The sequence below is a fragment of the Delphinapterus leucas genome, chromosome 8 (genome assembly GCF_059928025.1).
Source record: "Delphinapterus leucas isolate spDelLeu-1000000601 "Yukka" chromosome 8, BTC_Dleu_Yukka2, whole genome shotgun sequence".
In the NCBI taxonomy this organism is placed as follows: Eukaryota; Metazoa; Chordata; class Mammalia; order Artiodactyla; family Monodontidae; genus Delphinapterus; species Delphinapterus leucas.
In genome coordinates this window covers 25,301,421-25,311,461 of record NC_143136.1, presented here as the reverse complement: position 1 = coordinate 25,311,461, position 10,041 = coordinate 25,301,421, and the positions used below count along the sequence as shown (strand labels likewise).

The following is a 10,041-nucleotide window of genomic DNA, read 5'->3' as shown; positions in this document are numbered from 1 at the left end:
GTAACCCCATTGTAAGTTGAGAAAGACTTGTATAGAAAAGATGATAGACATCTATGCTATAGATATTCCGACACTGGCCTTAAACTAGAAAACACTACCCTACATAAAAGCTTCGATATTTTATCTGGGGAAGGTTATCTTAGTTTACTGCAATAGTAGTTTGTCTAAATAAATGAAAAAAAAAAAAGATGTTTCACTCTTTCTCCTTTGGAATCCTACTGTTCACTCCAAGAGATTAGGCTTTTCTTAGCTGAATACTTTCTAAAAAGAAAGTGAGTGAGTTGCATGATCCCTTCTCTGCTGCTTTTACTGGTGGCTAGAATTTAGAGATCTTCCCCATAAAATAAAATTAAATAAAAAATAAAGATACCACCAGTGGCATACTATCTTCACTTCAAAAATTTTTAATGAAATTGTGGTTGGCCTAAAGGACTTATCACCACAACTTATTATTGGGTCTAGTACTGTCAGTTTGTGCTTCTCTTCCACTATCATCCTTTTCTCTGCTTGAGGAGACACAGGTCTTATTTCTGAGGGTGATATAAAGAATAGCATTGAGTAGACCAGCCTCTGAGACTCCACAGAGCTTCTTAATGCATATGTGGCTCTGAGCTGGAAATGCAGACCAGATCCTTACATGATTTATTGGTGAGAAAGAGACTGAATCAACCACAAATCTTGCTCTTTCTTTCCTTCACTTACTTGTACTCTGTCAATGAGTTGATAGGTTCAGAGTGAGCAGTTTATGCTGCTTTCCTTTTAATTGGGAATCTATTCTTTATCCATTTTAGGTCAAGGCCTGTATTCTAAGGTGATAACTTCAGTCGTATGACTCTGGAAAACCACTTAAGTCTACTTGTATGACTTACATTAAAAATGACATTACCAAATGTAAAACCGATAGCTAGTGGGAAGCAGCCGCATAGCACAGGGCGATCAGCTGGTGCTTTGTGACCACCTAGGGCGGTGGGATAGGGAGGGTGAGAGGGAGGGAGACGCAAGAGGGAAAGAGATATGGGGATATATGTATATGTATAGCTGATTCGCCTTGTTATAAAGCAGAAACTAACACACCATTGTAAAGCAATTATACTCTAATAAAGATGTTAAAAAAAAAAAAAAAGACAACCCTCAGGGCTGTTTATAATCTACTGGTGACCCCTGGCAGATTCAGACCATTACTCTACTAGGCAAACTCATTACTTCTTGATGGCCCAGGTCTGGAGGTCATTAGCCTCTTTCTTAGCAAAAAGAAGTACAGACTCCCCAGTTACATGGAGGCAACACCCTGAACTGCTGCCTTTATGTAAAAATAGTTATTGACTCCCAGGCAGAAGCAAATATCCCCAATTTATTCTTCTTACCTCATTCCCAAGCACACACACCAAAACCTCCCTTACAAGTATCAGAAATATGTTTTTTTTTCCCTCTGCTTAGAACTTTTCACTGTTTATGCTCAATGAGAGACAACTATCCTGTTATGTTTACCACAATTTGTGTAAATATATGACAAAGACTCAATAATAAATGAAGTTTTAGTTACAATGACTCAAATAGCAGTCATTGCAAGATTTCTCTATGAGTATGGTTGTGCGTGTTTGGGAAGTAGAGCTTTAGTTTCTTGTTTAATAGATATGTTCTTATTCTTAACAACCTACAATTCAAAATATAGCCCTGGGGGTAAAGGAATAATGTTATGGTATTCTGAATTTTCTCAATTCGTAGCTTGAGAATATAAATTATTAACAACAAGAACAACAACAAATCTAGACCTAGATTTTATGAAACTACAAATCTATTCTCAGTGAGAAAATACAGAGATGATTATCAGAGTAGTTTTATTATCTAAAAAATCATGGAGTCCTGAGCTGGAAGTCCCAATTTGCTGTGCAGGAAAAAAGAACACTTTAACTAGTTTTAATACTACATTCCCTGTATTTGGATATTTAATTCTTAAATAAATATATTTTTGAAATATACATAGAAGTGTGAACTAATCATAAACACTTCAATAAAGTTTCACAATGTGAATCACTTGTGTAATCACCACCTAGGTGAAGATATAAAGCACTGCCAATGCCCAGGATTTCCCTTTGTGTCTCTTCACAGTCACTACACTCTCACCTTTCAAATGGCAACCTGACTTCTAGAAGCACAGATTAGTTTTACCTGTGTATCAATAAAGTGACACAAGTGAATTATAGAGACTATACACTCTTGTGTCTCTTCTCTTTCATTCAACATTATCTTTCAACCATGTTATATTGAAAACAGTCATTCATTTACTTTAATTTGCTATATATTATTCCATTGCATACCTATAACAAAATTAATTACTCCATACTTCTATTGATTGAAGTTTAGGTTGTTACCAAGTAATGTTGCAATAAATATTAAAAATTTTTTTTTATTGAAGTATAGATGATTTACCATGTTTCAGGTGTACAGAAGTAAAGTAGTTCAGTTTAGTAGATAGATTATTTTCCCTTATAGGCTATTACAAAATATTGAGTATAGTTACCTGTGCTATACAGTAGATCCTTGTCGGTTATCTACTTTATATATAGTAATGCATATATATTAATCCCAACCTCCTAACTTATCCCTTCCTCACCCCATTTTCCTTTGGCAACCAAAAGTTTGTTTTCCATGTCTGTGGGTCTATTTCTGTTTTGAAAATAAGTTCATTTGCATTTTTATTACTTTACATTCCACATATAAGTGATATTTGTCTTTGTCTGACTTACTTCACTCAGTATGATAATCTCTAGGTCCATCCATGTTACTGAATTTTTAACCTTGTTTCCAAAAGTACTATGGGAACATCATTCCCAATTGTTGGCAGTTTGGTATCAGTTTAAGAAGTCTTCATGGGTTACTTTATCCTCAGTTAATGTTTTTCACCATTAGAACCCAAAGCTGGGTAGTTTGGGGAAATGCTCTTCATTGAGTCACTTTTCTCAGCCTTAGCTAATCTTATGATTTCTTTCTTGTCCAAAGGAAAGGAAGTAAACTCCTGGAGATATGAAGGCCATATTTCTATGGCTTATCTCATTTTTCTCAGAATATTTAAATTTAATATAACTCTTATTAATAGAATTATTTCTATTTTCACTAACTTGTGAAACTTGATTTTCAGCAATGTGATGGAAAACAAAGTAAAGGAATAAACAATGACAGAGCACCAGTTGGTGTTGCACTATCAACAAATTTAGAGCTCAGACTTGTCAAAAATTTTTAATGAAGATATTACATGTAATTTTATGCTATAACATGTCAGCATTCATATTTTAAAAACATCTATATTAAAAATATACTGCATATGGTTGCCAGGTATCATTACTCGTAAAGGTCCATATATTTTATTCTGAGTTTAAGTTCTCTTCATTGTGTGTGTGTGTATGTGAAATATTCCTTCTCTAATAGTAATTGCTAGCTGATATTTTTAACTTTCTTCCTTGGCAAAAGAGAGCTGGCAACCATACACCAGTCCCTCCAAACAAATGAAAACAAGATTGCTAATTCATAAAGCCTAAAAGTCTGGGGAGCCTTGATATAAAGAACCATTTTAATCTGTGTATATATCCTGAATTTCTGCTCCTAAAAATCCTTTTACACTAAAACATCCTCAGAGCAAGTAGAAGATCAGCTGTACTATACTACATTTTATATAAGATAGAATCTTCCTAGAACAACTTGAAATTTACTTTTTTCTTCTCTCTAGTTTTTCTTTAGCTTGGTTTCTGAATTTTAATCAAAACATACAAATTTTAAAAAGAGAATAAAAGGAATAATAGAAAATCCAACTTGGAATAAAAACCAATAACAATTTCATAAGCCTCAGCATATTCTGAGAAATAAGTTAAAACACATTTTCAAACTTATTACTTACCATATTTTAAGACAATTAATCTACCTGAAACTTTTTCATTAGTGTAAAGTCTATTACAAAGGTAAATATGAGATTAAAGGTTAATGATTTACACATTATGATAAGTAGCTTACGAGGCAAAATGATTATCTAAAAAGAGGGATTTTGAAGCCACTGAACTCTCCAGTTTGGGGGAATGCATGCATTTATTACTGTAGGATTAAAGTACATAGGTAAGAATCTAATGACAATAAATCTTCTGTCACCTGCCTGAGGAAAACGTTGAGTGCCTCTAGGATCTGAGAGGATGCAATTAACGAAGGCATGATCAATGTAAATATGCTGTTTATTTCTCTAATTTGAAGGCATGCGTCTGTTTCTCAAGGTAACACCCACATACACCCACTTATAGACATAACTGCAGTTATGTTTATATGTATATGTGTTGTCATTAGGGGAATAAGACTGAAGGGGCCAGAGGGAGTGGGAAAGAGACATGGAGAGAGCAAAGGAGACAGAATTCACAGTAATACAGAGACCAACAGGTAGAGGAATGAGCAATGACAATGAGCTGGCTGATGTACACAGCGAGGAAAAGCAGTAAACCAAGTTAGGAGACTGAGTATTGCCCCTCACACTTTCGGTGTCATGACTAATTGCATAACCAAGGTTATCTGCTTTGATTCTCCAGAACTGTTAAGAATATAAAAGTATATTCAGTAAATCTACTTTCCTAAATGTGAAATTCAGAATTTATGAAATTAAAAGTCAAAACAAATGTTTAGGGACTAATCAAAATAAAGTCCTTAATAGAATTTGATTTAGATCATTTTGTGCTAGCTTACCAAGATTCTCCACCAAGTTAAATAAGGAACACAACCAACCAAAACAAGGAATGGAGGTTAACAAAACTATAGTTCATAAAGGGCCATATTTTTCCTACCAGCCATAAGAATCTTGGCTAGCATTTTCTCTCTCAGCTATTGACAAAAACCTAGTTGTATATAAGATATAAAACTCTGAGATAGATGTTAGATAGAATATAGAAATATACTTTCTATTACAATCTGGTATGTTGTATGATTTTCCCATTCCAAATAGACAATGTATCCTTCAACTCAATGTGATAATCCTACCCTCTGTCTCCCTCACAGATGTATTGTTAAAATTAATTCAATTTTAATCTTCAAAGCTGTAATGAATTGAGTTATTCAGCAAACAATGAAATCTAAATGAACAAGCAATGTTGTCATCCAGTTTCCTCATACATTCCCTTGAACTCTCTTGCTCTAGACAAGGTCTTTTGATAGGTGCAGTTCACAAATATACAGTGACCATAAGTTATGAGCTGTAACTTGATCATCACCTCCCTGTCTGGTTCACCTGTATTATCTAAGTTTTGTCAAATTACAAATATATTTGGATTCATTTTATGTAGGCTAAATTTCATGAATAGTTTCATATCATATTTATTTTATAAACTTAGGTGACAAAATTATTCAGGTAAATGTCTATTTTAAAAAAATCACTCTGTGTGTGATTAATTTTAATATTAAAACTCCCCAAAGTGAATTTTAAATTTAAAGTTACAGAGCTATGTCTTCCTGGGGAAAAAAAAAAAGAAAGAAAACAAAACAAAAAAACACCAAAACAAACACACATGCACAATTAACCCTGACTTCCTAGGGAAATATTTCCTTGTTTTATCATAAAAATACTTTGTGGGTGGTAACTCAATTTGTGAATTAAATTGCTTATGACCTCACATTGGATGTGGAAGCTGAAGACAAGAATGATGAACATGGGACTTCCCTGGTGGCACAGTGGTTAAGAGTCCGCCTGCCAATGCAGAGGACACAGGTTTGAGCCCTGGTCTGGGAAGATCCCACTTGCTGCGGAGCAGCTAAGCCCTTGTGCCACAGCTACTGAGACTACGCTCTAGAGCCTGCGAGCTACAGTGACTGAGCCTGTGTGCCTAGAGCCCGTACTCCCCAACGAGATAAACCACCACAATGGGAAGACCATGCACCACAACAAAGAGTAGCCCCCGCTCGCTGCAACTAGAGAAAGCCTGCACGCAGCAACAAAGACCCAACGCAGCCAAAAATAAATAAATAACTAATTTTTTTCAAAATTAAAAAAAACAGAATGATGAACATGAAACATGCAAATAGTAGGTCATACACCCGGAAGTGATCAATTCTGTAAGACTCACCTCCACAATGTGCAATAAGTAGAAACGGTTAACTCTAAAGTATAAGAAATGCAAAGCATTTCTATTAACCTCTTGTATTATTTGTGGTAGATAAATCACAGATTAATAATTCATTTCAAACTTATGGTATCAATGGTAAAACAAAATAAGGTTGTTGATGTAATCATTAAACTTCTCTCACAAGTTGCAATAATTGTGTAAAAACATAAATGGTTGTTATTTATGCCAAAAAGTCTCTTGGCATTCATCCTAAGTATTTGTCAAAAGTCAGTTTGATTCTGGAAGGCAGTGTTGGAAAAGCCAAAGATCAATTGCCATTGTAAGTCATAAACTCTTTTTGTAAAATTTAATTAATTAATTTATTTACAGCTGTGTTGGGTCTTCGTTTCTGTGCGAGGGCTTTCTCTAGTTGCGGCAAGTGGAGGCCATTCTTCATTGCGGTGCACGGGCCTCTCACTATCGTGGCCTCTCTTGTTGCGGAGCACAGGCTCCAGACACGCAGGCTCAGTAGTTGTGGTGCACAGGCTTAGTTGCTCTGCAGCATGTGGGATCTTCCCAGACCAGGGCTCGAACCCGTGTCCCCTGCATTGGCAGGCAGACTCTCAACCACAGCGCCACCAGGGAAGCCCCATAAGTCATAAACTCTAAAAACCTCTTTCATGAATAATAAGGGAAGTTTAGCATGGTTGTATGATAGGAAAATAAAAAAAGGATATTGCCTTTCACTCTTTGTAATTTGACTCGATTTGTGCTTTTTAATTACTCCAGTTATTTTCTAATAGTTCAACATTATTCTGATTAATTTCTAGCTACAGGGTCTTCAAAAGATTGTTATAAACCTAACTCTCTTAAATTGCTGCTTTCTTTGTTTTAGCAAGCACCTAAAAACTCATAAAACAAGTTTATTCATGTCAAATTTTAGATTAAAAACAGATTGCTCCTTTTATGTGATAACAGAGCTGAAGCAAGAGGAAGTCACCTCAATTATCATTGTCTCTGGGTTTTATTGTGCACTACCCATCTAAGATACATAATTACCCAGGCCTTCTAACTTGCAAGCAATTCACACATTTAAAAGTCTATAATTTTCTGCATTTCTGCCCCCTTGCTGGCACAGTTAAAGTTTATTGACAGTAAATATTGTAAATTTCTATTTTTTTCCATAGAAATACTTGGTGCTATGGAACTGATAGAGAGATGACTTTTCAAATGGTAGGAATCCAAAGCAATGTATTATTTAAATATTAAAAATAGGATTATTCATGACTACATTAAAACTATCATGGGGTTAGGTTTTATAATAAATAACCACTAAAATAATTTGATATAAAATAAATTATTTCTTAATTCTCTTTATTTTTGAAATAAAAGGAAATACATTATTAAAAGAATTAGGGCAAATGTAAAGGCAATATAGACGTAATGCAAAAAACAATTTGAATATCACCATTAACAACACTATATATTTTTTTTAAAAAGATTAATATTAGAGACTAACAATAAATTGTTTTTATAATTTTCTCATCTATCACAGGTGATATTTGCACTATATACACACACATATACATACTCCCATGTGTGTGAATACACATAATATTTTATATTTTGAATACTGGGGACAATAGTTATATATAATCAAAATACATACTTAGAAGGAAGCATCCTTAGACAGATAATAAGCTATTTATATCAAATTCAAACATTTATGGAGCACTTGATGTTTAGCTTTATGCTGGGTTCTGTAGAAGATGTAAATTAATTATCTGTCAACCTGTTATATGCAGGGATCGATCACTCTATCTCATTGACAGCAGTGTATCAATGTGATGTAGCTAGTAAGTCTCACTGTTATTTCACTGAGGTCCTAATGAGACAAAGGTGATCTAAGTTTTGAAAAGAAACAAGAGAATAGAAAAAAAAAATAGGTCTTGGGTTGTCTTTAAGAATTAAAATAGTTATAAAAAATGAAGAAATAGGTGTATGTAATTAATAAACAGTAAGGAAACAAATAAAATAGAACAGAGTATCTGTAATGCTGACTAATGGGGTAATAAAATCAGCATATTAAATTTTTGACTATTCTTGAAGGCAAAAAATATTTTTTTTCAATTTTAAGCATAATGTCGTGTTATTTTAAAAAAACGGCAATTCCTTTTCTAATTCTACCTTTAATGTTGTAAATTATTTAAGTTGCATCTAAGTCAATATGACATATAGCCACCCAATAAAATTGTAATCGACCTTGATATCACTGACATATTCGAAGACACTAGTAAAAGGAAGAACTTTATCTCTCTTCAAAACCTCATTCAAGATTCTGATGGCATGGCACATAGGACAATCATTAGGTCTAGAAAGTATATCTTTGCTGTTTCTTAATTCCTTTCTAAACATCTGTTGGTGCACTGGCTTAGGCACCTTTCCCTTGCCTTTCCTTCTCCTCTGCTGCTGCTGTGTCCTTGGCCCATGGCGTCAGGGCCTTGACTCTCAGACTCATCCCCACTGTCAACACTGTCTCTGAGCAGCCAGCTGTCACCATGGGCTTGTTGGGATTTGCAAACACCTGCCCTGAATTCACATCAAAGGGATCAATTTCCTCCTCCTGGGGCTCCCTTTAGCACTACTCAGGAGCTCCTTCCCTGCCTGGGGCACCCACTCCAGGATGCTACAAGCCAAGTACTTGCCCAGAAGCTGTTGGTTCACATCCAGCAAGTCCTTGCCCCACTTAAACTTCTGCAGCCAAAGGACAGCAAGTTCCGAAAAGCTCTGGATGCAGAAGGTGGCAACAAAAACCTCCACTGAAGACAGTTTGCAGGGTCAGCCATAGTTCACAGCACTGGCAGCCACTCAGTGGGTCAGTAGCCACAGGAGGCTCTCCAGCATCTTCCCAAATGTCATCTCCTCCAGTCTGACACAGGAACCGTCTAGGATGGAAACACCTGATTGTGTCACCAGCTGCCTATCTGCCAGGACATATGCTGGGCACCCAGAGGGCTGAGCACAAGATGACCGGTCCCATGGCCCAGGCCCAGGCAGTGCACCAAGTCCAGGCATGTCAGCTTGTGGCTGATGCTGGGTGGAGGGTCACAGTAGACCAGCTCCCACAGGGCCAGCAAGAGAGCCCCCACTAGTCCCTGGTTGCCCTCATCCCAGCTACCAATGTTTCCACAGACACTTGAAGCTGGACCCCAACAGTGGCCCCAGGACTCCCAGAAAATACACCTTCTGCCCCCACCCCCGCCACCCAGCTTTGCTCCTGTGGCCCATGGCAGGGAGCCAGAGTCCCTCTGTTACCACTTCACCTTTTAAACTAAATAACCCTAATAATTTAAGTAGTCTTTTGATTACCTCAAAACTATGCAGAATGCTATACATATGTAAGTCACTAAATAAAGTTTAGATATGTTGATTTAATCAAAATTCTTTTTCACTCAACCTCCCAACCCCTCATTACCAAACACATACACATTTAGATACAGCCTGTCTTTGCTTAGAATTTTATGGGAGATAATATAAATGGGAAATTTTAAAATTGTTTTCTATATTATATTTATATTTCTAATGGAATTTTATTTTGTTATGAAAAGTTTCAATTTCCAGGAATTGTAATTTCAGACTTTGGGGCAAGAGCTAATGAAAGATCCACAATTAAAATACCTAAATTGAACTGTTTAAACAGTGAATCAAATCAGAGCGCTGAGATCAGTATCACAAAGCAAAACATTAAGATTGGTATCACAGAGAATCCATCCTGGACTAGGTAACTAATTTTTCTCTGTCTTCACGATCAGATGATTGCATTTATCCAACAATTTCACTTTAAACACATTGGCATTATTTTAATCTCTCTCTACCCTGTACTTTTCTTTTTCTTATTTTAAGTCTTATAATCATTATACTTTCAATGTTTCTTCTTCACTCTCAATGCTATGTCATAGTGTTAAGTCATGATTGA

General features: G+C 35.7%; 1 pseudogene; it reads right to left on the bottom strand.

Moving 5' to 3' along the window:
* Positions 1 to 7,852: 7,852 nt before the first annotated feature.
* LOC149748523 (18S rRNA aminocarboxypropyltransferase pseudogene) lies at positions 7,853 to 9,376 on the bottom strand (annotated as a pseudogene).
* Positions 9,377 to 10,041: the final 665 nt, after the last annotated feature.